Source organism: Triticum urartu, chromosome 3 (assembly GCF_003073215.2).
Source record: "Triticum urartu cultivar G1812 chromosome 3, Tu2.1, whole genome shotgun sequence".
Classification (NCBI taxonomy): domain Eukaryota; kingdom Viridiplantae; phylum Streptophyta; class Magnoliopsida; order Poales; family Poaceae; genus Triticum; species Triticum urartu.
The window spans coordinates 184214009-184241667 of NC_053024.1; positions in this window are offsets into that span (position 1 = coordinate 184214009).

Sequence of the window (27659 nt, forward strand, 5' to 3'; positions counted from 1 at the left end):
TGACCCTTTCCTTCCTTTTCTTGCCTTCAGCAGCAACTGGCTCTATGGGTGCAGGCTTTCTCAGTTGAAGCTCTGGCCTTTGACATAGGCTACCTGCCTGCTGGCCTTTTGACTTTCATCCCTGGCTTTGTGCCTTGAGCTGAGCCATGTTCCTTCTCAAGCACTACTCTCTTTGAAGTTGCTTCCTCTTCTGCCACATAATCCTCATCCTCTGATTCTGAGGTTCTCTTCTTCCTCTGTCTGGTGGCAGCTGTAGGCAGATTGCTAGGAGTACTTCTGCTGCCATCATCTGAAGAACTTGAGGGACTAGTGCCCTCACTCATCTGCACTTGCTCTTCTGACATGTTCTGGCTATCACTTTGGTCTGACATGATGAACAAGCTGACTGCTGACCCTGTGAATAGTTTATAGATGAGGTAGAATAGATGAGCATCACAAAATGCAGAGAAGAATGACTCAAAAACTTAGTTTTAGTTTCCCACTGAAATCATCTCGGATCTATCGATTTTCAAACTCGGTGATACCGAAGCAGTTTTGGACCTAAACTAGTGAACTCGGTCAGACCGAGTCACAGTTCGGTGGCACCGACTGCTAGGGTTTCACAGAGTTCCAAAATCGGTCACACCGATAAGTAATTCTCGGTCAGACCGAGTCTCACTTGTGCAATGGCATAAGCCAAATCGGTGGGACCGAGTTTTTCAACTCGGTGGGTCCGAGATGGTTTCGGCGGAAACCTAACCCTAAAATTTTCGAATCAAACCTAATCTACGAGCCATTGACTGGATAGGAGTGTTTCAATCGTGGCAAGAATCATGATGATCACAATGTGCTAGAAATCGGATTGGAGAATAGCACAAAGATCGAGTCCATACCCTAGTTCGGCGGAGACTCGCTACGGCGGCAACGGCGGGTAGAATTCCCGGTTGACGGCGATGGAGACCAGCGACTGGAGGCGGCTGGCGGCGAGGAGACGATCCGGAGACCAAGTTGGCAGAGCAGGCTATCGCGCGGGCGAAGGGGTTCGGAGAAATTTCCAAATTTTTGCCCGTGACTATATATAGCCCGACCCTGTCGGTGTGACCGAGTGGAACAACTCGGTGGCACCGAGATGCAAAACTGTATACAGTTGTTGCAACTCGGTGTGACCGAATGGTTCAAATCGGTTGCACCGAGATCGAAAACCTAGATCAACTTAATGATCTCGGTAGGACCGAAAGTAGGGTATCGGTCAGACCGAGAATCATAAAGAGGTTTTGGAAGTTTAAGTCTATGACGAATCGGGGACTCCGAGCGCTCCTCACACAGAGTGGTTCGAATCTGACTTGATCAAATTTTGTGATGTAGCATGAATAGAGTTTGAGACGAGAAAAGCATAGATAGCTAGAGGAGGTTCTTAGGCATTCTTGTCCATCCACTTGGCAAAAGGAAATAAAACCAAACAATCAAAACAACAAGTGGATGTCCTCGAATGAGTAAAATATGCAACCAGCATGCTCACACAATAAGATGGCAAATGAAATATGTGACAAGGCATGCACAACCAATTCTAGCATCTATCAAGCAATTTGCGATGACAAGGTCATCTATACGTGAGTATATTGACTTAGGAGTCAAGTGAGAACACTTGATCATAGGTCATACTCATCGTTTAAGCTCAAGTGGGGTTACCACTTTTACATAAAGCATTGTTGTGTTCACATCTTTAGAGTTGCTTTAGCTCAAGTCTTAGATTAAAGCTCCCCCTAGATGTGATATCCCCCCTTAGAGGGATGAACTAACCTCGGGTTTTGTCGATGATGACTTCATGTAGATGTTGAAGATGTGGTGCTCAATGTTGATGTAGATCACTTGGAGCTATCCATTTGAGTGAATTGCACTTTCAATACCTACATGGGTTAGTCCCACAAGGAACAAACAAGGATATCCATAGACATAGAGTGATGCACACACATGATGTCTATGAAAACTTTTTAGGTTACCTTGTCCCTTGTCTTACCAACAAGAGGGTTTGTGACTCCTTGAACTAGTGCAAGATGTGGAAGTTGATTGCACTTGTTCTTGCCAAAATGATAAGAGTGAAGTAGGTTGGCGGAGTCACCCTCAAGAACTCTCTAGTTCTTCTTCTTTTGGATCCACACCATCTTGATGGGAATCCTTGGAGTTGTAGTCGTACTTGATGAAGTGGAACTTGAAGTAAGTCTTGGGAATCCACTTGACTAAGGTCTTAGGAGCTTCTTCAAATGCATCAATTTCCTCTTGAAGCTTGTCCTTGCCTTTTTGCTTGTAGTCTTGTGGTGGAAGATCATCTTGAGTTTGTGTCCCCTTGAAAGAAGTATCATACTTCTCTTGTTGAGGAACAAACTTTGTCTTGGGGTATTGATCTTCTTCCCACTCAACTCCATTGTCATTGAACTTTCGTTCAAAACCAACACCTTGATTCTTCCGGTGAGCATTCCTTGCTTGCGCACAATTTCCTCGAATTGCTTACTTCCGGCAAGGCTTTTGTACACTCCTTCTCTATATTCCCTTCAATAAGCTATTTTCTTGCTCAAGTGTAACTTGGCTAAGAGAATCATTAGTGGAATCAAGAGAACTACTAGAAGCAACAATATTGGATTTAACATAATCATTATTACTACTAGAGGAAGAATCTTTCTTGTTCTTGTTACTAGACTTGATTTGGGGCATGTAAGTAGATAAGATAAACGCTTGGCAATGTAAGAAGAACTTTTCTTGCGGATCATCAATTGATGCTTTTAAACTCATGCTCTTTGCTCAAGATTGAGCTTTTTTCAAAGCGTAATTCTCATGAGCTCTAAAAGTTCTCGATGATCTTCGAGATAGTTTCATGAGCTACTTAGTGTTTAGTTCTTTAGTTAGAGCTCAATCTTCTCTTATCATTGTTCATCATCTTGATTAGCCTGATTATTGACGTTTCATCATCGTAATTCATCACTAGAGTGTCAACAAGCAAATCATCACCTAACAAGTCATCTCATCACTATTGAAATCAACATCGGGAGTTTACCTTAGCCTTTGGCCATGAAGCATCTTCCATTCCTTCATTGTGAGTCAAATATGTCGTAGGAGTTGGTTGACACAAGTGCTAGACCGGCAACACCTTCATCTTGAGTATTCTTCGGAGTCGAGTGATTACTTCTCTCGGAGTGGCTGTCGGAGTCGGAGCCGGGATACCCATTCACCAACATGAGCTTGATGTCTTCGTTTTGTGGTAGGCTCCTTGATGATTTTCCTTCCTTTCTGAATCCTGCTTCCGTGAGTTCTTCGTTCATAACGATCATCTCTACTCCTTCTCTCTCTTGGTGGTGATTCTTTGCTTCTTCTTTTTGGAGAATCTTCTCTTCTCTTGTAGGGAGCCGTACACTCATTGGAATAGTGTCCGGGTCTTCCACAACTGTAGCAGTTTCGCTCTCGACTAGAAGATCTTTTGTCATTGTAGGACCTTGACTTGAAGCTTCTATCTTTGCTTCTACTCTTGTAGAACTTGTTGAAGTTCTTCACCATTAAGCTCAATTCTTCATTGAAGTTTTGTTTCTCACTTGATGATGTAGGGGCTTCACATGAGGCTTTGTAGGCACCACTTGATTTGTTGTGAAGTTCCTCTTTATCCTTAAGTGACATCTCATGAGCAACAATTCTTCCAATCACCTCCGTTGGCTTGAGATCTTTGTAATTGGGCATCATTTGGATCAATGTGCACACGGTATCATATTTTCCATCCAAGGCTCTTAGAATCTTCTTGATGATGAATCTATCGGTCATCTCTTCACTTCCTAAGCCGGCAATCTCATTTGTGATGAGAGCAAGCCTAGAGTACATTTCAGCGACACCTTCACCATCCTTCATTTTGAACTTGTCAAGTTGACTTTGAAGCACATCCAACTTGGATTCCTTGACGGAGTCGGTACCTTCGTGCATATCAATCAAAGTGTCCCAAATTTCCTTTGCATTCTCAAGACGGCTGATTTTGTTGAATTCTTCGGGGCACAATCCGTTGAAGAGAATATCACAAGCTTGAGCATTGTATTGCAACATCTTCAATTCATCTACGGTAGCTTCACGGTTTGGTTCTTTCCCATCAAAGAAGTCACCTTGCAAACCAACACACATAATAGCCCAAACGGCGGGGTTATGTCCAAGAATATGCATTTTCATTTTATGCTTCCAACTAGCAAAATTAGTACCATCAAAGTAAGGACCTCTACGGTGATAATTTCCCTCGCTAGACGCCATACTTTCCTAGATTGTGAAACCAAGGCTATGACCACCAAAAGCTATGGAGATCAAAGAAAATGGAGGCCAAGGCTCTGATACCACTTGTAGGATCGAAAGTATGTCTAGAGGGGGGTGATTAGACTACTTGACCAAATAAAAACTTAACCTTTTCCCAATTTTAGTTCTTGGCAGATTTTAGCTATTGTAGGACAAGTCAAGCAATCATCACACAATTCAAGCAAGCATGCAAAGAGTATATTGGCAGCGGAAAGTAAAGCATGCAACTTGCAAGAATGTAAAGGGAAGGGTTTGGAGAATTCAAACGCAATTGGAGACACGGATGTTTTTCCCGTGGTTCGGATAGGTGGTGCTATCCTACATCCACGTTGATGGAGACTTCAACCCACGAAGGGTAACGGTTGCGCGAGTCCACGGAGGGCTCCACCCACGAAGGGTAATGGTTGCGCGAGTCCACGGAGGGCTCCACCCACGAAGGGTCCACGAAGAAGCAACCACCCACGAAGGGTCCACGAAGAAGCAACCTTGTCTATCCCACCATGGCCATCGCCCACGAAGGACTTGCCTCACTAGCGGTAGATCTTCACGAAGTAGGCGATCTCCTTGCCCTTACAAACTCCTTGGTTCAACTCCACAATCTTGTCGGAGGCTCCCAAGTGACACCTAGCCAATCTAGGAGACACCACTCTCCAAGAAGTAACAAATGGTGTGTTGATGATGAACTCCTTGCTCTTGTGCTTCAAATGATAGTCTCCCCAACACTCAACTCTCTCTCATAGGATTTGGATTTTGTGGAAAGAAGATTTGAGTGGAAAGCAACTTGGGGAAGGCTAGAGATCAAGATTCATATGGTAGGAATGGAATATCTTGGTCTCAACACATGAGTAGGTGGTTCTCTCTCAGAACATATGAGTTGGAATTGTGTATGTGTTCTGATGGCTCTCTCCACGAATGAAGAGGAGGTGGAGGGGTATATATAGCCTCCACACAAAATCCAACCGTTACACACAGTTTTCCAATCTCGGTGGGACCGAATCAACAAACTCGGTCGGACCAAAAATGTAAACCTAGTGACCGTTAGAGATTTTCGGTGGGACTGACATGCAACTCGGTAGGACCGATATGGTTAGGGTTTGGGCATAACGTAATCTCGGTGAGACCGATTACACAAACTCGGTGAGACCGAATTTGGTAATTAGCTAACCAGAGAGTTGGTCAGGCAAACTCGGTGGGACCGATTTGCTCTTTTGGTGAGACCGAAAAGTTACAAAAAGGAAACACTGAAGTTTACATTGCAATCTCGGTGGGACCGATTCGCTCTGTCGGTGAGACCGAAAAGTTACGAAAGGGAAACAGAGAGTTTGCACCCATCTCGGTGAGACCGAGATCCCTATCGGTAGAACCGAATTGCTAGGGTTTGGCAGTGGCTATGACAAGTGAAACTCGGTGGCGCCGGATAGGAAGAATCGGTAGGACCGAGTTTGGCTTAGGGTTTAGGTCATATGTGGATATGGGAAAGTAGTTGAGGGTTTTGGAGCATATCACTAAGCACATGAAGCAAGAGGCTCATTAAGCAACACCTCATCCCTCCTTGATAGTATTGGCTTTTCCTAAAGACTCAATGTGATCTTGGATCACTAAAATATAAAATGAAGAGTCTTGAGCTTTTGAGCTTGAGCCAATCTTTTGTCCTTAGCATTTTGAGGGTTCCACTTTCACATCCATGCCATGCCAATCATTGAGCTTTCCTGAAATAATCATCTTGGAATAGCATTAGCTCAATGAGCTATATGTTGTTATGAATTACCAAAACCACCTAGGGATAGTTGCACTTTCACTTTTACCTTGTTTGCTTCCCCACCAGAATTGGCGAATTATGGATGTGATACTGTCACATAAACCCCTTGGTAGACGAAAACAAGACATTGAAAAAACAGGGATCGCTTGTGCCACTGCCTTGATTAAAACTTCCTTTCCGGCTGCCGATAATAGTTTCTCCATCCAACCTTTGATCCTCTCCCATACCCGGTCTCGCAAATACTTGAAAGTTCCATTCTTCGACTGGCCTACATCAGTTGGCATACCCAGATAACGTTCATTTAATGATTCATTTTGGACGTTTAAGGAATGCTTCACCTCTTCCTTTATAGAATCTGGACATCCTTTGCTAAAGAAGATGGAAGACTTCTCATGATTTATCCTCTGTCCTGAAGCTCTACAATAAATGTCAAGCAGGTTTGACACTTCCTCTAACCCCTCCACATTAGCCTTAAAAAGCAGCAGGCTGTCATCTGCAAATAAAAGGTGGTTAATGGTGGGCGCCATTGGTGCCACCTTAATACCTGCGAATGATGACCGAGAACTGGATTTCAGGAGGCACGAAAGGCCCTCTGCTGCAATTAGGAATAAGTAGGGGGAGATTGGGTCTCCCTGCCGGATGCCTCTTGTAGGTGTAAATGAATCAAGTTTCTCTCCATTAAACAGAACAGAAAAGGATACTGATGAGACCAACCCCATAACTATGTCAATCCACTGTTGAGAGAAACCCAATTTGGCCATAATACCTTTCAAATATGGCCATTCCAATCTGTCATAGGCTTTCATCATGTCCAGTTTCAAAGCACAAAAGCTATTAGACCGTGACTGTGTCCTCTTCATAAAGTGCAAACATTCATAAGCACATATGATGTTATCTGTGATGAGTCTCCCAGGCACGAAAGCAGATTGTTCCTCAGATATAATATCTGGCAAAATGATCTTTAGTCTGTTGGCAACTACTTTGGATGCAATCTTGTATAGCACATTGCAGAGACTGATGGGTCTAAATTGAGACAACTGAGAAGGGCTCATTACCTTTGGTATTAGGACCAACACCGTGTCATTAATGCATTCCGGGCTTTCCTCCCCTTGCACTATTCTCAAAACAATTCTTGTAACATCTTCACCACAAATATCCCAGTTGCGCTGATAAAAATGAGCAGGAAATCCGTCTGGGCCAGGTGCTTTTGTTGGGAACATTTGGAATAATGCTGCCTTAACCTCATCAGACGTGTATTCGGCATTAAGGCGCGCATTCATTTCCTTAGTTACTTTCCTGGGCACATGATCTAGCACCGCATCCATATTTTCAACTCCCTCCGAAGTGTACAAAGTTTGATAGAAACTATTAGCCATCGCCTTTAACTCATCTGGGTCAACAACGATCGCTTCCAAGGAATTTTGCAATGCCTTAATCATATTCTTCTTTCGCCGCAAGCTTGCACGAAGATGAAAAAACCTGGTGTTCTTATCGCCCGCGGATAGCCACTGGATCCTTGCTCGCTGACGCCACATTAATTCCTCTCTGTGGTACATCTCAATTAGGCGCTCGTTGATCTTGAGTTCCACGTGTGAAGGTCCAGTTCTAAGCGGGTCCCCCCACAGCTGCTCTAGTTGTCCTTTCAAGAGCTTAATCTCCTTCTTCACGTTACCAAAAGTATCATTGCTCCATCTGCTTAGACCTGTCGCCAAGTTCCGGATCTTGTTCCTCATGTCCTCAACTATCAGGCAGGGCACCGCTGCATCCCATCCATCAACTAAAGCATCATGGAGCCCCTCATGTGTCTCCCACATTACTTCATAACGAAACTCCGGTTTTTTGCTGCTTCATACGGCCCATATCAACCAACAATGCGGAGTGATCCGAAGAAGCAGCTATCTCATGGGTGACAGCTGCTAGTGGAAACCTTGCCATCCAATCCGTGCTGACCAATGCCCTGTCCAGTCTGCATCGTGTATATGTTCCTCCAGTGACCTTATTCTCGAAAGTCCAAAAACGGCCAGAATAGCCCAAGTCTAGTAACATGCAAACATCAATTTATCTCTGAATGCCTGGATCTGTGCGTTGCTGTGTTGACCAACTCCCTCGTGCTCTTCCGGACGTAAAACTTCATTAAAATCACCGAGACAAAGCCAGGGTAAGCTGCTTGTTGTACTGATATTTTTCAAGATTGTCCATGTTTGGTGTCGTAAGTGCGTCTGCGCCTCGCCATAAACACACGTTAGTCTCCACATATCCTCACCCTGCTCCTCCACAGATACATCAAGGTGGTAAACAGAGTAACCAAGAATTTCAACTTTTATTTCATTGTTCCAAAACAAACCGATACCACCACTCCTACCTTGACTATCAACTGCATAAGCATTATCAAAACCAATGGAACTAGCTAAAGCTTCTACCCTAGAGCCTTCAATCTGTGTCTCAACAATACAAAGTAGGGTAGGGGCAAACTTCCTCGCAAATTCGCGAAGTTCTCAGGCTGCCGCGGGTTTGCCCGCTCCACGGCAGTTCCAGCAAAGGGCACTCATTGGGCCTGGCGGCGCTCCTCGAAGGAGCCCGCCAAACTCTTCACTGCTGAAACATGTCCATCACTACCATCATCTTCCTTTTGGGTCCTCTTGGGTTCTCTCTGTGGCGGGGGTCTGGACACGGAAGTGCCCACCGGCACAATAGCTAGCTTATCTGCAGCATCACCCTCCAGCGGTAGCCCAGCCAACCTCTTCCTTGTGAGATCATCCATATCAGCATCCTTACCATTGCCGTCAACTGCCATGTCATCCTCTCTACTTCCCATCTCCTGATAAGCCGGGAAGTTGTTCATGTCGGTCTCGCGTCGGTTGCCAGATCGTCCTCCTGTCCGGCCTCCCCTACGGCCACCTCTCCTACCTCGGCCCTCTCCAGGACCTTGGCTCGCACGCATAGCCCAACTAGCTCGTAAATCCTTGAATACTAGAGCCGAAGGGGGATGAATCCCAGTACCGTGTTCCTTATAGAGATGACCCAACATGCCACACACGGCGCACCAATCAGGCAGCTTCTCATACTTTACCCTATAAATCTGTCTTCCCCCCCCCCTCTGATCATGGATACTGCGTTCTTCAGGGGCTTAAGCACATTCAGCCGGATCCACACCCTATGGAAGTTCCCAACAAAGTCATGAGACGGTTGTTCTGTGAATAGCACTTCCCCCACCTTTGCAGCTAGTGGAGCGACCAGGTGAGCAAACAGATCAGGAACGTCATGTATCTGGATCCATATATCAATTGTCTCTAGCTTGATGGATGAGGGCTTGGAGACCCCATCATAAGGCGCAAGAAGCACTGCATCCCCTCAGAAATTCCAAGGTCCCTCATGCATAACTCTCTCCCAATCTCCTAAACAGGACAGTTGAACTGAGTACAGATTATCTTCCAAGGGCTTGAACTTGACCTCATGCGCTGTATTCCATGCTGCTCGCATGTTTCTGTAGAACCATGTCTGACTGTATGATTTGGAGGTGTTTACCCTAGCCAGCGCAATCCATCTGGGTCCCTATGGAGGCGCAGCTTCCTCATCGAAGATCACATCGTCAAGATCTTCTTCCTTCAGCCCAAGCTCTGCCATCATCCGTTCAACCTCACTCGCGCCCGAGGAGCCCGAGGCCCCATCAGCCGCCATCAGAAGATCCTTACCCAATGCAAAACAGTGATCGGGTATATGGGGAACCCTAGACCCGCCGTTCCCCATCAAGCCTCGCGCGAGAGGAAAGCGACGGAGGAGACGGAGAGGGGTCGGCGGAAGGGAAGGAAACAGCAATCTACTGCGATCTACTCGACAGCGTCGCAGTCGCCGCCACGAGAACAAAAACCCTAACTTGAGGGAACTTTTGGTTATGAGCCAGCACTGTTCGATCCAGCTGCATCACCACAAGCGGCCTCCTCTGTGTGTGGCCCGCAAGTCGCGCTTGCCCAGCCGCCCTCCTGACGGCCTTCCTCTTTAACGCGTGGGCTGAGTCCTCTGGTGAGGCCCAGTCCGCCTCAGTTTCGGCCCGTAGTTATTTTTTTCTGCTGCTGCGAATTTGTCCAATTATCCAAAATCTGCATATTTACAGATTGACCCTCCATGTTCATGCCTATTATAACTCACAAACGGTCCATCGGTTTAAAATGTTTTAAACATGTAAAACGCTTAGTATTTTGTCTAGTTTCATAATATGCAACTTTCATCTATGTTTAAAATGCTTAAAATGTTGTTTGTGTTTATTTTGCATAATGACATGTTAAAATGATTTAACTCATAACAAATTAACCATAACTCGGTTTTAAATAAACTTTATATGTAAATGGGGTAGAAAAATGCTTAGTTTAACATGGTGGCATTACTTTGCATGTTTAACAACTCTAAAATATGGTTTAGGGCAGAACAGTACCAAATCCATAAATTGCACATGGGGATTTTTCCGGACTTGTTGTTTGTTGTTCCGGCCTCATTTAAACTTGCCTAGATAGGTAGTTTTATTATGCTTCACCTCTTGCCATTTTTAATAACATTTAATATTTTTGGGTACATAAACGAGAGTGAACTAAATAAATGAATGTGGTGTTTTCTTCAATATGCAACTCGTTGCATATTGAGCTCCACTTAATTTGTAGTATTGTTTGTTGCACTTTGCCATGCCATGCCTCTTTAAACCGGACATGCATCATACTTGTTTGCGCATCATGCCATGTTTATGTGATGGTTGTTTACCATGTTGTTTGCTTCTTTTCGGGTTGCTTCTCTCGTTAGCTTCGATTTCGTTTCGGAGTTGTGAGGATCCGTTCGACTACGTCCGTTTGTCTTCTTCATGGACTCGTTCTTCTTCCTTGCGGGATCTCAGGCAAGATGACCATACCCTCGAAATCACTTCTATCTTTGCTTGCTAGTTGTTCATTCTATCGCTTTGTCGCGCTACCTACCACTTGTTGTATCATGCCTGCCATATTGCCTTGTCAAGCCTCTAACCCACATTCCTAGCAAACCGTTGTTTGGCGATGTTACCGCTTTGCTCAGCCCCTCTTATAGCGTTGCTACTTGCAGGCGAAGCTGAAGTTTGTTCCATGTTGGAATATGGATATGTTGGGATATCAAAATATCTATTATTTTAGTTAAGCATCTATATACTTGGTAAAGGGTGGAAGGCTCGGCCTTATGCCTGGTGCTTTGTTCCACTCTTGCCGCCCTAGTTTCCGTCATACCGGTGTTATGTTCCTTGATTTTGCGTTCCTAACGCGGTTGGGTGTTATGGGAACCCCTTGACAGTTCACTTTGAATAAAACTCCTCCATCAAGGCCCAACCTTGGTTTTACATTTGCCTAACAACCTATTACCCTTCCGTTGGGTCGGCCAACCCAAGGGTCATCTTTATTTTAACCCCCCCCCCCTCGGGCCAGTGCTTCTCTAAGTGTTGGTCCGAACTGAGTAGACTTCGGGGCCACCTCGGGGAAACTTGAGGTTTGGTTTTACTCGTAGGATGTCTCATCCGGTGTTGCCCTAAGAACGAGATATGTGCAGCTCCTATCAGGATTGTCGGCACACCGGGCGGCTTTGCTGGTCTTGTTTTACCATTGTCGAAATGTCTTGTAACCGGGATTCCGAGACTGATCAAGTCTTCCCGGGAGAAGGAATATCCTTCATTGACCATGAGAGCTTGTGATGGGCTAAGTTGGGACACCCTTGCAGGGTATAAACTTTCGCTAGCCGTGCCCGCGGTTATGTGGCAGATGGGAATTTGTTAATATCCGGTTGTAGAGAACTTGACACTTAACTTAATTAAAATGAATCAACCACGTGTGTAGCCGTGATGGTCTCTTTTCGGCGGAGTGCGGGAAGAGAACACGGTCTTGTGTTATCCTTGAACGTAAGTAGCTTCTGGATCACTTCTTGATCACTACCACCTCATTACCCTATCCTACCCATAAGCTTAAATAGTCTTGATCTCGCGGGTGTGAGATTGCTGAGTCCTCGTGGCTCACGGATACTTCCAAACAGTTGCGGGTGCCGATGATGTCAGTGCAGGTGACGCAACCGAGCTCAAGTGGGAGCTCGATGAAGATCTTAATCGTTGTTTTGTTTATTTTCCGATTGATCAGTAGTGGAGCCCAGTTGGGACGATCGGGGATCTAGCATTTGGGGTTGTCTTGTTTTATTTTGGTTCTGTAGCCGGACATTTGATTGTATTTGGATGATGTATGAATTATTTATGTATTGTGTGAAGTGGTGATTGTAAGCCAACTCTTTATCCCTTTCTTATTCAGTACATGGGATGTGTGCAGATTGGCCCTCTTGCAACAAGCCTACCATGCGGCTATGCCTCTAAGCCATGCCCCGACACGTGGGAGATATAGCCGCATTGTGGGTATTACAAGTTGGTAATCAGAGCCATCCCCGACTTAGGAGCCCCCTGCTTGATCGAATCACTGACGTTGTTGAGTCTAGAACAAAATGTTTTGTGTCTTAGGATTATATATATTAGAGAGTAGGATTCTTTTTACTCCTCAGTCCCTTCGTCGCTCTGGTGAGGTCTCCTGACGTAGAAGTTTTGACTTCCCTCTCCTCAAATTTTACGAAAAAATTTAGGATCACGCAGGTATCTTGGAATCATTCCGATATTCTTGTGACGTGAACATTGTTCTTAGTGCCTCCTGACATTTAGGGGTTGTGGCAGTGTTCCGGGGAGTTGAGCTTCGAGGTGTTGTTGTCACAATTTTATCGTTGCAGTTATGGAATACGTGAGTTCGCCGACATCGAAAATCTCTTTTATGTAGTTGTTGGTGAGATAACCTCGATGCCACCCAGTACTGGGGTGGGAGTTCGGGAGTATTGCCTTAACTCGTATAACGGATGCTTTTCGAAGGTTGAGGTACATGATTTCCAAAGGATGCTTGGTTATGTGTTGAAGGATGGATACAGCTGGATGTAGGTATTGTTAGTTTGGGTGAGATATTATGCTTCCCATGTACCCCCAACACCTGATTGCATAACCAGAAAGTTTCGGGAGTTTATAAGTGGGAATTCAAGTAGCTCCTAGAATAATCTTTCCAACAGACACATGATACGATATGGGGTCTATCATATGTTTGTTCCGGCTTATTTTCTAAGCCAATCCTTTGTTTCGTTTTGAGTTGTGGTATTCGAGTTGCTTCGAAGTCAAATGTGGATCCCATACCTTTTCCTAAGCGGTGTTCTCACTTTTCTATGTGAATACTAATCCTTCATGATAATCGAGATTGTCATGTCAATCCTTTTCAACCGGCGTGTTTCTCTTCAAGTGGATCCGATCATTTCAACATCTGCAAGATCACCTCTCGGTTTTCCCAATGTTGTTCGTTTCATCTGTCCCCAAGTTGCCTTTGTTTTTCCCCCCCCCCCCCCCCCTTTTTTTTTTCAAGGACTCAGACTCCTTAATCAAGTATCCTTTTATTGATGTGAAGTTTCTTCATTCTTTTCCTTCAAAGTTCTTACCCGGTGATTCTCATGAAGATATTGAGGAAGTTTCGAGTCTATAATTCTTCATTCTTTTTCTTCTCCGGTGGATTCAATTCAAGCTTTGTTGATCATATTCCTTTCCTTGTTTTAAATGTTTTCTCATGCCGGTGCACTTCTTAATCATCCACCTCTTGTTATTCATGTTTATCTGGAGTGCTGAAGATATCCCTGAAGATTCAAGTTTCTATTCGTAATCCTTTCAAGCTATTTCGAGGTCTTACCTTATTCAAGCCATTTAATTCAACCGGCGTAATCTTTATTTTAAATCATTCAATGGTGTATCTTTTTAGTGGGCCCTAACCCACAGGATTTTTCCCAGGATCTTACCCGACTCTTCTAATTTTCCCGGAGCTATTCTCCAATTCATTTCAAAGTGTGACGTAAGAATGAATTATCACCAGTCATGTCTTTCTCCAAGATCCTTCAAATTCTTTTCATCATTTGTTCAACCTTTCTAATTTTCATTCCGGAGTGCCGCAACAATTCATGCTGGTGTTTCTCGTCGTCATTCTCGGGTTTTGAAGACCGAAGAAGAGTCCCTCTTAAATTCTTACCTGTTCTTCCAAAGATGTGAAGTTCAAGCTTGATGCCATCCTCTCATAATTGTTGTCGATTGTGAGAATTCTTTTCACCCTTCTAAAGAAATTCAGGAGTCTTTTTAGTTTGATTCTCTGAAGGCCATCATTTCAGGTTTATTCATTCCAGCTTTCAGCTCTCGTTCTCCAAATCATATCGGTGCATCGTTCAAGTATTCTCTAGTCAGCTTCTAATCTCTTCGTTCTCTTGTATCAAATTCCGTCAAGTATCTTCATTCGTTCTCTAATTCTTCCCGGTGTTTCTTTATCTTTTCTTCTTTCATTTTCAATTCTTACGGTGGTTTGCTCAAGATTCTCTTCCATGGTTATCATATTAATTCATTCATTGTTTCAATCCTACCAGTGGTTCGTTGAAGATTTTCCCAAGTTTGTGCTATATCTATCTTAATCCTTTCAACGAGAATAAGTAGTATGCCAAATCCGTTGCTTGTCATCAATTTAAATTGGTGAAGGATACGCATAACATAATTCTTATTCTTGCTTCATCCAAGTGATTGATTCATTCTTCCGGAGTTTGTTCACGATGAGTAAATTCTCAGTTCAAGTGCTTCATACTTTTCCCGAAGTTCCAAGATCTCTCAACTATATCACCACGAAGATTCATCTAAATCATTGCAAGGATTCACCTTGTGTTTTCAACTTCTCCTTCCTTTTGTTTGATCATTTTTTTACCAGAGTTCGTCATGGAGGCTCTACATGGTGGTTCGTCAAGGATTCCTTTCATTCTTCAATTATTCTTCAAGATTTCTCTCGAAGTGAAGATCCGCCAAGCTTTACTCTAAAAAATAAACATGGTGTTCAGCACATATCTTATTTTGAGGAGTTCAAGCATTCTTCGCCGTGCATTCCAAAGTGCGATTCTTTCTACCCTATCTTTTGAGATGGTGCGATATCATTTCTTGACAATTTCCATTCTTGTTTCGTGATTCAAGTTGTTGGGAATGACATATTTCAAACCCATCATTTTCAATTCGTTCATGAGAGCCTTTGCAACCCATCAATCTCTTCATTGGAATTATCTTGGGTTATATTTCACCTAAAGCGTTCCCTAGGGATTGTTGCTATTTATGGTGCTCATAAATGACCCAAGTTCTTCATTTATCCTCCCGGTGAAATAAGTTTCTCATCTCCTTGTTCATATCAATCCAATCTATTGTTTCTGTTAGTGGCAGAATTTCACCTCATAATTTTGAGTAGTTTTCCATAAGCCCACTACAAGCTTTTTCGTTTCGTTGTCGGTTTTCCAACAACTCTGTTATAACCTTCTTGGAAGGGTGCCTTCCAAGCTCAATTGTGGCAGAAGTTGTCATTTTCTTCTCCATTCTATTATTCCAATGATCTATCTTCTATTATTTCTTCCGGAGGCAGTGTGTTGTTGATTTCATCAAGTATCCTCTCATCTTGTCAAGTTCATGTTCAATTCCTTCCATTTACAACCGGAGTGTTGTCCAAATCATATCATTCTTATTCCTTCTCTATCTTGTTTTAACCGGAGTGTTCTCGTAATTGATCTTTATCGTTCCTTGTACATCTCGTTTTCAACCGGGGTGCTTGCATGGACTTCTTGTCCATTGCAACCCTTTTTCTTATGTCTTCCAACCTACAAGGTTCTAGTAATGTTCATTGTTCCTCTTTTCTAATGGAGTGTTTTCAACTTTGTCCATCTTCATTGTATTCTTTCTATAAATTTGTTCAACCTCGCAAGGTTCTTTGGTTTCACTCATTTGTCAAAGAAGCAACTTAGTTTTACCTCTTCTCTTCCTTTTCCATTTCCCTCCGGTGCCATCCTAGATCTCAGGACGAGATCCTCTTGTAGTGGTGGAGTGTTGTAACGCCCCGAGTCCGATGCACCAGGTGTCTTCCAGTTATTCGTCGTTGTTGCCGTGTCTTCTGCTTGCGTGTTGCTTCTTGCCATGTCATCATCTGCATTGCATCTGCATGTTTTTAAAACTTGCATCCGTCCGGGTTCCCCCAGTTCCGTCTGTTGTCCGTTCTGAGCCCAACCACACTCGCACGAGCCCGCGGCACCTCCGAAATAGTATTTTATAAGTGGCCGGAAAATGTTCTTGGATTGGGATGAAAGTTGGCGTGCGGTGTTGTTTTGTTGCCAGTAGGTCGCCTGCCAAGCTTCATCGCATTCGGAGTTCGTTTGATGCCCAACGGATAACTATAGCGGCAATATAGCCGGTCTATCGTCGGACGTTTTCGGTCTCCGGAAACGGTTGCCGGATTGCATTCCCCCTCTCTCTTCTCAGCCCAACCACACACTTGACCTCGTTCGCCTAACCCCTCTTTGCACAGTGCATCTACCCCTCGCGCGCGTCCGAAAACTTCCCCGAACCCGACCCACTCAGTCGTCACCGACGGGTCCAGATAATCCCCTAACATCCCTAAAACATCACCGTTTTCTTATTTGGACTCCATGCCTATTTTTTTTCTCTCGACCGTCCAATTTCGATCGGAGGGACGAGGTAGCCCCTTCCCAAAAATCCATCTGCTATAAATATCAGTCCAAAACCCTATATTCTAGGAGAGTTGTTCCATCTTCCAAATCCCTCCGCCGCCGCCAGTTTGTCCCTCCTCGTTTTCTTCGCTGCCCAACTGGTGCCCTCCACCTCCCAGCCAACCACCGAGACCACAGACACCTCCTCCCACCTCAGGATCCTCCCAGATCCCCATCGTCAAACCCACACACCTCGCCTCAATCCAGCAGCACTGCAGCTCCCCAGCGACTGCAACCCTCCTCCTCGCTCGATCCCGACCGGAAGAGGACCTCGACGGCTCATCCCCGCGCAACCGCGAGGCACCGGCCCTGCAACAACCTCGTCGGAGTTCCCAACCAGGCCGGACCTTCTGCAGATCATCGTCACCGGAGCATCCCTCCACTCAGGTTGCTTCCCCGCTGCACTTCTCCCTCTCCCTTCTTCTCTCGTGCCCTGCCTTTTCTCTGCCTCACCTCCCCATCTCTTCCCCTGCAGGAACCCATGGCGCCATCCCCATGGAGCTGCGACCGCCGCCGCCAAACGTCTCTGATGCCGTCCAAGCCCTCCTTGCCGCTGGACCCCTGCGCCGCCGAGCACCCCGCGTCCCCGAGCACCTCGTCGCCGTGCCCAGCCTCAGCTGCCGCCTCGCACGCCACCAACTCCATCCCAAGCACCTGCAGAAACTCCTCTGCCATGGACGCCAGGTCCCAAGGCCATACCTCTCCTCCTCCTCACCGTGTTTCCCCTGGTTCTCTCTCTAATCCCCATGCCGTCGTTGGCCTGTAGGAACTAGCCCGCAGTGGAGTTCGTCAGCCGTGCCCGCCACTTCTGCACCCAGATCCGCAACCACGCCGGCTGCTCCACCGCGGATCTGGATGCACTGCGCCCTCGAGTCCCCGCCGTCCTGCTTCTTCCCGGCAAGACCCACACCTCTGCCTCGTTCGGTTCGAGCGAACGAGCAAGCGGGATGCCCGTTTCGCCCTTCTGTTTCACCCTGCATCAAAAGAGGAGACGCACGCCCGCGTTGACCTCTCCCCTCGCCAAGGCGCCGAGCCTCCCGAGCACCTCCTCCAGTTCGGCTCGGTCGCCGCCTTGCCAAGCTCCACTCGCTGCCGGTCATCGTCGGGAGACGCCAGCGCCAAGTCCCGCTCCCTGCGTCCTCTGCATCGCAGCCGCGTTGAGACCTCTGCTTCTTCTGTGTTGACCGCGCCTCCCCCACCTGCCCGTTCGATCTAGCTGCATCGCCTTGAGCGGCCTCCTCTATGTGTGGCCCGCAATTCGCGCCGGCCCAGCCGCCCTCCCGACGGCCTTCCTCTTTAACGCGTGGGCTGAGTCCCTCTGGTGAGGCCCAGTCCGCCTTAGTTTCGGCCCGTAGTTATTTTTTTCTGCTGCTGCGAATTTGTCCAATTATCCAAAATCTGCATATTTACAGATTGACCCTCCATGTTCATGCATATTATAACTCACAAACGGTGCATCGATTTAAAATGTTTTAAACATGTAAGATGCTTAGTATTTTGTCTAGTTTCGTAATATGCAACTTTCATCTATGTTTAAAATGCTTAAAATGTTGTTTGTGTTTATTTTGCATAATGCCATGCTAAAATGATTTAACTCATAACAAATTAACCGTAACTCAGTTTTAAATAAACTTTATATGTAAATGGGGTGGAAAATGCCTAGTTTAACATGGTGGCATTACTTTGCCTGTTTAACAACTCTAAAATATGGTTTAGGACAGAACAATACCAAATCCATAAATTGCATATGGGGATTTTTCCAGACTTGTTGTTTGTTGTTCCGACCTCATTTAAACTTGCCTAGATAGGTAGTTTTATTATGCTTCACCTCTTGCCATTTTTAATAACATTTAATATTTTTGGGTACATAAACGAGAGTGAACTAAATAAATGAATGTGGTGTTTTCTTCAATATGCAACTCGTTGCATATTGAGCTCCACTTAATTTGTAGTATTGTTTGTTGCACTTTGCCATGCCATGCCTCTTTAAACCGGACATGCATCATACTTGTTTGCGCATCATGCCATGTTTATGTGATGGTTGTTTACCGTGTTGTTTGCTTCTTTTCGGGTTGCTTCTCTCGTTAGCTTCGATTTCGTTTCGGAGTTGTGAGGATCCGTTCGACTACGTCCGTTTGTCTTCTTCATGGACTCGTTCTTCTTCCTTGCGGGATCTCAGGCAAGATGACCATACCCTCGAAATCACTTCTATCTTTGCTTGCTAGTTGTTCATTCTATCGCTTTGTCGCGCTACCTACCACTTGTTGTATCATGCCTCCCATATTGCCTTGTCAAGCCTCTAACCCACATTCCTAGCAAACCGTTGTTTGGCGATGTTACCGCTTTGCTCAGCCCCTCTTATAGCGTTGCTACTTGCAGGCAAAGCTGAAGTTTGTTCCATGTTGGAATATGGATATGTTGGGATATCAAAATATCTATTATTTTAGTTAAGCATCTATATACTTGGTAAAGGGTGGAAGGCTCGGCCTTATGCCTGGTGCTTTGTTCCACTCTTGCCGCCCTAGTTTCCGTCATACCGGTGTTATGTTCCTTGATTTTGCGTTCCTAACACGGTTGGGTGTTATGGGAACCCCTTGACAGTTTGCTTTGAATAAAACTCCTCCAGCAAGGCCCAACCTTGGTTTTACATTTTCCTAACAACCTATTACCCTTCTGTTGGGTCGGCCAACCCGAGGGTCATCTTTATTTTAACCCCCCCCCTCGGGCCAGTACTTCTCTAAGTGTTGGTCCGAACTGAGTAGACTTCGGGGCCACCTCGGGGAAACTTGAGGTTTGGTTTTACTCGTAGGATTTCTCATCTGGTGTTGCCCTGAGAACGAGATATGTGCAGCTCCTATCGGGATTGTCGGCACATCGGGCGGCTTTGCTGGTCTTGTTTTACCATTGTCGAAATGTCTTGTAACCGGGATTCCGAGACTGATCGGGTCTTCCCGGCAGAAGGAATATCCTTCGTTGACCGTGAGAGCTTGTGATGGGCTAAGTTGGGACACCCCTGCAGGGTATAAACTTTTGAGAGCCATGCCCGCGGTTATGTGGCAGATGGGAATTTGTTAATATTCGGTTGTAGAGAACTTGACACTTAACTTAATTAAAATGAATCAACCACGTGTGTAGCCATGATGGTCTCTTTTCGGCGGAGTCCGGGAACAGAACACGGTCTTGTGTTATGCTTCAACATAAGTAGCTTCAGGATCACTTCTTCATCACTTTTAGCTTCTCGACCATTGTGTTGCTTCTCTTCTCGCTCTTATTTGCGTATGTTAGCCACCATATTTTCTTAGTGCTTGCTGCAGCTCCACCTCATTGCCCTATCCTACCCATAAGCTTAAATAGTTTTGATCTCGCGGGTGTGAGATTGCTGAGTCCTCGTGGCTCACGGATACTTCCAAACAGTTGCAGGTGTCGATGATGTCAGTGTAGGTGATGCAACCGAGCTCAAGTGGGAGCTCGATGAAGATCTTGATCGTTGTTTTGTTTCTTTTCTGGTTGATTAGTAGTGGAGCCCAGTTGGGACGATCGGGGATCTAGCATTTGGGGTTGTCTTATTTTATTTTGGTTCCGTAGTCGGACCTTTGATTGTATTTGGATGATGTATGAATTATTTATGTATTGTATGAAGTGGCGATTGTTAGCCAACTCTTTATCCCTTTCTTATTCAGTACATGGGATGTGTGAAGATTACCCCTCTTGCGACAAGCCTACCATGCGGCTATGCCTCTAAGTTATGCCCCGACACGTGGGAGATATATCCGCATTGTGGGTGTTACATATTCTTCTTGAACCAGATGTTAAATCGGATATTGAGAGCTTCAGAGCTTTGTGGGAGACAGATTTCCCTTTAACCGGATTTTAAACCAGAATTCTTCATTTTGAGCCAGAAATTGTCTGACGGCCTTCAAATTTTCATCAATATAGCAATAGCCTCCGGGACTGGGTTATCTTTCCTCCAATGACCTGGAGTTCTTGAATTCACTGAAACCGGCTAGTTCTGCCGAGTCATGTCATTGTAGCCCCCCCCCCCGAGTCTTAAGACAACTCGAGGAGTTGTCTTGGGATTCTCCATTTTTGACCATGATATAAACCGGCATATAGTTGAATAGCGGAACGCTGTAATATGTTGAAGCTGGAGGCAAGGTGGCGAGTTGATGATCTTCGCAATACTTGTTATATACTCGCAGTATGAGTCATTCAACAAACTCAGTGACATAACAGTCACTTTTGCAGTAGACAACTTGTCCTGCATTAAAGAATTTCCAAGCCAGAGTAATTGCTCTTTTAAAGAAATTAACATGTAATATAAAAAATATACTGGATGTATTTCACCTGATATGTTAGGCCGGAAACTATCTGCCGCAGAGTTGATGACCACTACGGTGAAGTTGAAATCAATCACGGGCGAGTCGGCCGCGGGAGCAGACAGATGAGTCGACCGCGACGTTATAAGCTGGTGCGGACGGGCGAGTTAATCGCAGGCGCGGTAAGCCACACGGACGGCGAGTCTATTGTGGGTGCGGTCTCGGCAAGTTGATGTAAACCGGGTCATAGGGACGGCGACGTGCACACGTTCGCTCATCGGGTAATATGGCATGGACGAAACGCCGGGGCAGAAACGTTGCCAGCATGCGCTCCATACCCATAGTATAACGCTGATACGTCTCCAATGTATCTACAATTTATGAAGTATGCATGCTATTATATTATCTGTTTTGGATGTTTATGGGCTTTACTAAACACTTTTATATTATTTTTGGGACTAACCTATTAACCGGAGGCCCAACCCAAATTGTTGTTTTCTTGCCTATTTCAGTGTTTCGAAGAAAAGGAATATCAAACGGAGTCCAAACAGAATGAAACCTTCGGGAGAGTTATTTTTGGAACGGAAGCAATCCAGGAGACTTGGAGTAGACGTCAGGGAAGCTTCAAGGAAGCCACGAGGCAGGGAGGCGCGCCCTGCCCCCTGGGCGCGCCCCCACCCTCGCGGGCCCCTCGTGGCTCCCCTGACCGACTTCTTTTGCCTATATATGTCCATATAGCCTAAAACATCAGAGAGCAGAATAGATCGGGAGTTCCGCCGCCAGAAGCCTCTGTAGCCACCGAAAACCAATCTAGACCGGTTCTGGCACCCTGTCGGAGGGGGGAATCCCTCTCCGGTGGCCATCTTCATCATCCCGGCGCTCTCCATGATGAGGAGGGAGTAGTCCACCCTCGGGGCTGAGGGTATGTACCAGTAGCTATGTGTTAGATCTCTTTCTCTCCCGTGTTCTTGAGTCGGCACACTCTTGATGTATCGTGAGCTTTACTATTATAATTGGATCTTATGATGTTTCTCCCCCTCTACTCTCTTGTGATGAATTGAGTTTTCCCTTTGAGGTTATCTTATCGGATTGAGTCTTTAAGGATTTGAGAACACTTGATGTATGTCTTGCATGTGCTTATCTGTGATGACAATGGGATATCACGTGATCCACTTGATGTATGTTTTGGTGATCAACTTGCAACTTTCGTGACCTCGTGAACTTATGCATAGGGGTTGGCACACGTTTTCATCTTGACTCTCCGGTAGAAACTTTGGGTCACTCTTTGAAGTTCTTCGTGTTGGTTGAATAGATGAATCTGAGATTGTGTGATGCATATCGTATAATCATACCCATAGATACTTGAGGTGACATTGGAGTATCTAGGTGACATTAGGGTTTTGGTTGATTCGTATCTTAAGGTGTTATTTTACTACGAACTCAAGGGCTGTTTGTGACACTTATAGGAATAGCCCAACGGATTGATCGGAAAGAATAACTTTGAGGTGGTTTCGTACCCTACAATAATCTCTTCATTTGTTCTCCGCTATTAGTGACTTTGGAGTGACTCTTTGTTGCATGTTGAGGGATAGTTATATGATCCAATTATGTTATTATTGTTGAGAGAACTTGCACTAGTGAAATTATGAACTCTAGGCCTTGTTTCAATGCATTGCAATACCATTTACACTCACTTTTATCATTAGTTACCTTGCTGTTTTTATATTTTCAGATTACAAAAACATATATCTACCATCCATATTGCACTTGTATCACCATCTCTTCGCCGAACTAGTGCACCTATACAATTTACCATTGTATTGGGTGTGTTGGGGACACAAGAGACTCTTTGTTATTTGGCTGCAGGGTTGCTTGAGAGAGACCATCTTCATCCTACGCCTCCCACGGATTGATAAACCTTAGGCATCCACTTGAGGGAAATTTGCTACTGTCCTACAAACCTATGCACTTGGAGGCCCAACAACGTCTACAAGAAGAAGGTTGTGTAGTAGACATCAAGCTCTTTTCTAGCGTCGTTGCCGAGGAGGTTAGCGCTTGAAGGTATATCTTTAGATCTTGCAATCGATTATTTTAGTTTCTTGTTTTATCACTAGTCTAGTCTATAAAAGAAAACTACAAAAAATGGAATTAAGGGTACCTCATATGCTTCATCTTTTTAATATCTTTCATGAAAATAAGGATTTCGATAATTGTGCCAAAGTGTTAGAAGAAGAATGCATTAAAATGTTTGGCACTAAATCTTTGGATGATGAGCATGATTGCAATGTTGTTAGTATGAATTCTTTGAATACCCATGATGCTAATGATATTCAAAGCCACAAGTTTGGGGATGCTATGTTTGATGAAGAAGATATTTTTGTCCACCAAGTTTTGATGAGCAAAATTATTTTGATGATAGCATGCCTACTATTTATGATGATTATATTTATGAAAGTGGGTTTGGAGAGGTCATGACTTTAGTTATTGTTAATCTCACTATTTTGGAAGAGTGTGAACTTTGCATACTTGTAGATCATGAAAAGAATGGTTTATGTGATAGTTATATTGTTGAATTCATTCATGATGCTACTGAAAATTATTATGAGGGAGGAACATATGCTTGTAGGAATTGCAATAATATCTAGTTTCCTCTCTATGTGCTCAAAATTTCGAAGTTATGCTTGTTTTACCTTCCTATGCCAGTTGATTATTGTTCCCATAAATTGTTTGCTCACAAAATCACTATGCATAGGAAGTGGGTTAGACTTAAATGAGCTAGTCATATTCTTCATGATGCTCTCTTTATGTTTCAATTCTTATCCTTTATGTGAGCATCATTGAAATCATCATGCCTAGCTAGGGGCGTTAAACGATAGCGCTTGATTGGGAGGCAACCCAATTTTAATTTTTGTTCCTTTATCTTTGTTCCTGTTTAGTAATAAATAATTCATCTATCCTCTGTTTAGATGTGGTTTTATGCTTTTAATTAGTGTTTGCGCCAAGTAGAACCTTTGTGAAGACTTGGGGAAAGTCTTTGCGATCTTGCTGTAAAAAACAGAAACTTTAGCGCTCACGAGATTTGCTGCCATTTTTTAATGGAGAGTGCTATTTAGTTAATTCTTTTTTCAGATGATTAAAAGATAAATTCCTCGCGTCCAACAATTTATTTTAGAATTTTTGGGGTTCTAGAAGTATTCGAAACCTACAGATTACTACAGATTGTTCTGTTTTTAACGATTCTGTTTTTCGTGTGTTGTTTGCTTATTTTGATGAATCTATGAGTAGTATCGGAGGGTATGAAACATAGAGAAGTTGGAATACAGTAGATATTACACCAATATGAATTTAGAATGAGTTCACAACAGTACCAAAAGCGGTGATCTATTTTCTTATACTAACAGAGCTTACGAGTTTTCTGTTAAGTTTTGTGTTGTGAAGTTTTCAAGTTTTGGGTAAAGATTCGATGGACTATGGAATAAGGAGTGGCAAGAGCCTAAGCTTGGGGATGTCCGAGGCACCCCAAGGTAATATTCAAGGACAACCAAGAGCCTAAGCTTGGGGATGCCCCGGAAGGCATCCCCTCTTTCGTCTTCGTTCATCGGCAGGACGTGATATGAGAGGAATTAAGGAGACACAAAAGCTCAAGCTTGGGGATGCCCAAGGCATACCAAGATAATATTTCAATAAGTCTCAAGCGTCTAAGCTTGGGGATTCCCCGGTTGACATCCCACCTTTGTTCTTCAACAACTATCGGTTAGTATCGGTTGATCCTAGTTTTTGCTTCTTCACATGATGAGTGCTATCCTTGAATTGTCATTTTATTTTGTTTTGCTTGTTATTTGAATAATATCTCAAGATCTGAAATCCTTAAATGGTAGAGTCTTCACATAGCTAAATAATTATTTAACTACTCATTGATCTTCACTTATATCTTTTTGGAGTAGTTTGTCATTTACTCGTGTGCTTCACTTATATCCTATGAGTAAATGGTTGAATGAATTGAATATAATAAATCTGAAATTATATATGTTTCATATGCTTATCCCATGGGGAGTAATGACTTCACATATAAGAAGTAGAGGTGGTAAATTTATTGAAGGTTAGCAAACATTGTATTGGTCACTTGAACAATTCATGTAAGAATATTGAGGGAAGAGAGATTTCACATATAAATATACTATCTTGGACATCTTTTGTAATTGTGAGAACTCATTAAAATATGACATGCTAAAAGGTTGATGTTGGACAAGGAAGACAACGTAATGGGTTATGTTCTCTTATATCTGAAATAAAGTATATTGTCATGGATCATCCAACATGTTGAGCTTGCCTTTCCCCCTCATGCTAGCCAAATTCTTTGCACCAAATAGAGATACTACTTGTGCTTCCAAACATCCCTTAAACCAGTATTGCCATGAGAGTCCACCATACCTACCTATGGATTGAGTAAGATCCTTCAAGTAAGTTGTCATCGGTGCATGCAATAAAAAATTGCTCTCTAAATATGTATGATCTATTAGTGTGGAGAAAATAAGCTTTATACGATCTTGTGATGTGGAAGCAATAAAAGCGACAGACTACATAATAAAGGTCCCTATCACAAGTGGCAATATAAAGTGACGTTCTTTCGCATTAAGATTTTGCGCATCCAACTATAAAAGCGCATGACAACCTCTGCTTCCCTCTGTGAAGGGCCTATCTTTTATTCTTGTCTTATACCTTATGCAAGAGTCATGGTGATCTTCACCTTTCCTTTTTACATTTTATCCTTTGGCAATCACATTGTGTTGGAAAGATCCTGATATATACATCCAATTGGATGTAAGGCATCATGAACTATTATTGTTGACATTACCCTTGAGGTAAAAGGTTGGGAGGCGAATCTATAAGCCCCTATCTTCTCTGTGTCTGATTAAAACTTTGAACCCATAAATATCACGTGAGTGTTAGCAATTGTGAAAGATTAAATGATAGTTGAGTATGTGAAGTTTGCTGAATCAAAGCTCTGACATAGACCCTTCCTGAAAATAAGATGAATTGTAATTGTTTGATGACTAATAACACGGTTTGTTAGTCTTCAAGAAAGTTTATGATCTATACTTTAACATGTGAATAGTTTGTTACTTGATCATGAAAAGTCTTATGAGTTGAGCCATTGTTATGACATATAATGATGCTAGAAAAGGTGATTGAAATTATCATTGATCAAACTTGTGCACCTGTTAGCATTCACACTTCATAAATTATTTCTTTTATCATTTACCTACTCGAGGACGAGTAGGAATTAAGCTTGGGGATGCTCATACGTCTCCAACGTATCTATAATTTATGAAGTATTCATGCTATTATATTATCTGTTTTGGATGTTTATGGGCTTTACTAAACACTTTTATATTATTTTTGGGACTAACCTATTAATCGGAGGCCCAGCCCAAATTGTTGCTTCCTTGCCTATTTCAGTGTTTCGAAGAAAAGGAATATCAAACGGAGTCCAAACGGAATGAAACCTTCGGGAGAGTTATTTTTGGAACGGAAGCAATCCAGGAGACTCAGAGTAGACGTCAGGGAAGCTTCGAGGAAGCCACGAGGCAGGGAGGCGCGCCCTACCCCCTGGGCGCGCCCCCCACCCTCATGGGCCCCTCGTGGCTCCCCTGACCAACTTCTTTCCCCTATATATGTCCATATACCCTAAAAACATCAGAGAGTAGAATAGATCGGGAGTTCCGCCGCCAGAAGCCTCCGTAGCCACCGAAAACCAATGTAGACCCATTCTGGCACCCCGCCGGAGGGGGGAACCCTCTCCGGTGGCCATCTTCATCATCCCAGCGCTCTCCATGACGAGGAGGGAGTAGTCCACCCTCGGGGCTGAGGGTATGTACCAGTAGCTATGTGTTAGATCTCTCTCTCTCTCTCGTGTTATTGAGTCGGCACGATCTTGATGTATCGTGAGCTTTGCTATTATATTTGGATCTTATGATGTTTCTCCCCCTCTACTCTCTTGTGATGAATTGAGTTTTCCCTTTGAGGTTATCTTATCGTATTGAGTCTTTAAGGATTTGAGAACACTTGATGTATGTCTTGCATGTGCTTATCTATGGTGACAATGGGATATCACGTGATCCACTTGATGTATGTTTTGGTGATCAATTTGCGAGTTCCATGACCTCATGAACTTATGCATAGGGGTTGGCACACGTTTTCGTCTTGACTCTCCGGTAGAAACTTTGGGGCACTCTTTGAAGTTCTTTGTGTTGGTTGAATAGATGAATCTGAGATTGTGTGATGCATATCGTATAATCATACCCATAGATACTTGAGGTGACATTGGAGTATCTAGGTGACATTAGGGTTTTGGTTGATTCGTATCTTAAGGTGTTATTTTACTACGAACTCTAGGGCTGTTTGTGACACTTATAGGAATAGCCCAACGGATTGATCGGAAAGAATAACTTTGAGGTGGTTTCGTACCCTACAATAATCTCTTTGTTTGTTCTACGATATTAGTGACTTTGGAGTGACTCTTTGTTGCATGTTGAGGGATAGTTATATGATCCAATTATGTTATTATTGTTGAGAGAACTTGCACTAGTGAAAGTACGAACCCTAGGCCTTGTTTCAATGCATTGCAATACCGTTTACGCTCACTTTTATCATTAGTTACCTTG